The sequence below is a fragment of the Manacus vitellinus genome, unplaced genomic scaffold (genome assembly GCF_001715985.3).
Source record: "Manacus vitellinus isolate BGI_N305 unplaced genomic scaffold, ASM171598v3 scaffold_76_pilon, whole genome shotgun sequence".
Classification (NCBI taxonomy): domain Eukaryota; kingdom Metazoa; phylum Chordata; class Aves; order Passeriformes; family Pipridae; genus Manacus; species Manacus vitellinus.
Window position 1 is genome coordinate 445,130 of NW_021940796.1, and position 3,513 is coordinate 448,642.

The 3,513-nt window shown below is 55.2% G+C and overlaps 1 protein-coding gene across 3 annotated transcripts in view; it reads right to left on the reverse strand.

Annotated features, from left to right (window-relative positions):
* RAP1GAP2 (RAP1 GTPase activating protein 2) overlaps window positions 1-1,630 on the reverse strand; it is a 54,964-nt gene extending 53,334 nt beyond the window's left edge. For all 3 annotated transcript variants that reach the window (XM_018084787.2, XM_018084786.2, XM_018084788.2), the window contains exon 1: window positions 1,555-1,630. The gene's annotated coding sequence lies outside the window, so the exon portion shown is untranslated. The remainder of the gene's footprint in view (window positions 1-1,554) is intronic.
* Window positions 1,631-3,513: the final 1,883 nt, after the last annotated feature.

Here is a 3,513-nt window from a genome sequence, read left to right on the forward strand (position 1 = left end):
AACGCGTCCTCGACGTGGGTCCCTCCTCACTCCCATCCCAAGGAGCAGAAGCTGGCGCAGGCGGCCCGGCTCGGCTCACAACAGCTCTGTGCCCCAGCAGGGCCAGCAGTGCCCCGCGGCCACTGTCCTGCCTGCTGGCACAGCCAGAGCCTGGCAAACCCGGGACCTGCCGAGCCAGAGTTTGCTTTTGGGCTGCCCTGGGCGACGGCCCCAGTCTGAGTAAACATTTTATCCCCATAAGACAGATGCTGCTCATAACTGGTCGCTGGTGACCCACAGACTCCAGACTGCTCCGGGTAACTTCCCATCTCTCTGGGAAATCAAAAGAATCCACTAAAATTAACCCCATTGGGAAATCAAATTAATCTAGTGAAATTAACCCCAACAGCACTTAACATTAATTATAAATGATGTTACACGCATTTCAGTTGCACATGCCAAATGATACACGTGCATCAGGGGTGAGGTTAACCCAGTCTCTGACAGCAATTTGCAAAAATTAGTTAAAATCAATAACCAGCACAGTCAGTTTCTAGAAAGCCTCTCCAGCGGCAGACAGCGGAATTACCGTCACGGGAAGCAGCTGGCAGCAGCAGGCATGTATGCCATGGCTCCTGCCGAGAACAGCAGGCCCTTACACTCCTAGAAGTCTCTTCCAGGTGTGAATGTCACCTCCCTCCCTCTCCACCCTGCTCCAGGGTCTCTGCACCCCCAGAGACGCCTTGCCCTGCAGGAGGAGCACCCACAGCCCTTCCTACCCTGGGAAAGCTGAGCCTTTTGGGCACCCCCTCCCTCTGCAGACACCCTCCCACTGTTGTTCTTGTCCATGTGATTCTGGGCAGATAAATACTTCAGGGCTTTAAGGGCTCTTGGAGCAAAACTGCTGTTGAAATGGAGAGGGAAAAGCTTTTAGTGCGGCAGCCACCCGGGGACTCAGCATGTTCCAGAGCTCTTTGCAGGCCAGAGAACAGACGCGGCGCTCTCTGTGTCTGGAGGCCCATGAGGCTTTTATGTTAATGGTGTTTTATCATCAAACACAGGATGGGAACAGACAGCGATGCATATGCATCAGCAGGGAGAGCCACGGCATATGCCTGGGATGCAGCTCCCAAGGGGAGAATTTAAGCACTGAACAAAATTGGAATATCAGAACGTATATTTTCCAGTGATCACTGATGGCTGGGCCCTGGCTCCCAACTGGTTTTTAAGTAAATATTAAGTGTGCTGCATGCATAAAGTGAATCCTCAACAGGTTTTTGCTTGACCAAAAGCACGGGGAGTTTAAAAGCAAAGTTTGAGTGGACAGGCAGTAAGTCCCTTCCACTGCTTTAAACCTAATGGCACATAACAGTGTTTGCAGCTCCTGGTACAGCTACTGCACCTGGAACTTTATTTTAAAGCAAAACCCAAGATGTTCAGGTGTCCCAGGGCTCCCAGACAGGCTGGGCTTAGGTGGCCCATGTCAAAACCACGAGGGCTTGTGACAGAGCAAGTGTCACTGGCAGGTGATGTGCCCGTGCTCCCCCCAGCCCTGCACCCACTGGCCCCCCTTACCTGCTGGGGGAGCCCAGGTCTGCCCGGCTGACGATGCGGTGCTGGTGGGGTGAGTAGAGCCACTGGAAAGCCGTCAGTGTCCTCTCCTCGATGCGAAAGCGGCCTTCTCGCACGTACCTAAAAATAACATCCAGAGAGACTGAAATATTCATTAGTGCTGGATTGCGGGGAGGGAGAGGCAGGACACAGGGAGTGGCTGGCTCGGCAGTGCCACTCAGAGCTGCGAGTCCACCACCATGTTCTTTAGTGGAAGCAGAAAATGACATTACAGACTCTCTGCCTGCATCCCTGCACCCTCCCTGTCTTCCACTGCCCATCAACCAACCCTCCCACGGGCATGTGGCCATGGCTGGGACAGGGCATTCCTTGAGGGTGATCCCCAGAGAGGGGGTCCCTGCACCCTCCAGATGGGCATCTGTGGGGCCACTGCCAGCTGTAGCCCCTGTACAGCCCCCAACCAACATGGAACCCCTGGGCCAGGCCCATGAGCACACATAATTGCCACGTGCAAAAAAGCAAAGAGCAAACATTTCCAAAGCAGCACAGGATACTCCTCTGTAAAGGCCCGGGGGGCAGAGGTACAGCACTGTCACCCTGGGGCACAGCCTGCCCCCAGTACCCACCCACCTCCCCCCCAACACCAGCCCTGTCCCTAGGCTATCACTAGCTTTGAGGCCAAGATAATGCATTTCTAGCATCATTTCAAATGTCAGGCCAGATGTTGAGGCTTATTGAGTAATATTCAAGTGATGAATCGATGATTATGAATTCAATTAAAGAAGTACGGATTCTCTGTCAAGTGAGCAAAAGCCTGGTAACCACAGTTGTTCTCATCTTTTAGAATAAAATCCTGCTGCCTGCCTCCATCCCAGCAGCCAGCTGCACTTCACACACCCTGCTCTGAACATGAAATTTCATCAGCAAGCCATTAATAATTTAAAGCCCCTATGGTACTGGCTGAAGACTCACGCACACACAGCTGCAGTGCCCATGAACCTCAGCCAGGGCTGGGGTGAGCTCATGTCCCCTCCTCTGTGTGTGGATGCTCCAGGAGGTTCATTGCCAACATTAACTACAAGTATCTGGCCACGTTGCTTTGATGGGGCAAAGGGGATGCACCACAGTGCCATGAGCTCCACGCAGCCCTGATGAGCTGCTTGCTGCTGCTGGGCTCTGCCACCCGCCTGAACCCACCCTGCCCAGCCCAGCACTAGAGGGTCCTGTGGAGCAGGGGGTGCAGGATCCTGGACCTCCTGCTGCAGCTAAAGGAAGGGCTTCTTGAGCATGCCAAGCACAGAGTGACCTGCCAATTTTCTTGGTAAAAGCAACCAAGCATGGTGCAGTCCCAGTGCTCCCTGCAGCCCTGATATACGATAACCCTGCACAGAGCAGAGTCAGGGAAGCCAGGGTGTCCTTTGGGAAGTGAGGGGTGAGGCAGTGGAGACACAGAACAGCCAGCCCAAGCAGCCGCTGTAACAGTTTGTGTCTAAGTGTGCAAAGAAAAAAGTGTCCTTGTCTGCAAGGGGAGGGAGGGAGAGGAAAAAACCAAAAAAGCTTCAGTGACTCCCACTGTGGCTACTCGCCCGGGATTGCGGGGCTCCCGCCCACAGCTGGGGCTCCGGTACCCAGCCCCGGCCTGGCTCAGGCTCTGATCCCGCCCGGGAGCTGCCGGGACCAGCCTGGGCCCCATCCCGGAGCTTCCATCAGTGTCCCCGCGGAGTCACCCAGCCACAGCTTGGCATCGCCGCAGCGCCCTGCTCAAAAGTCACAAGCTTCGGACGTCACAAACTGCACAATTCAACATAAAAGAACACAGAGAAAGCTTGTTCCCAATGTCAGCCCGTCCCGGTTGCTCCGGGCACGGCCAGCGCCCTGTTCCCAGCCCCATCCCTGCACGCCAGAGCTCAGAGCAGCCCCAGCACCCCACGCGTGTCCCGGGGACTCCCCCCGGGTGGGGGG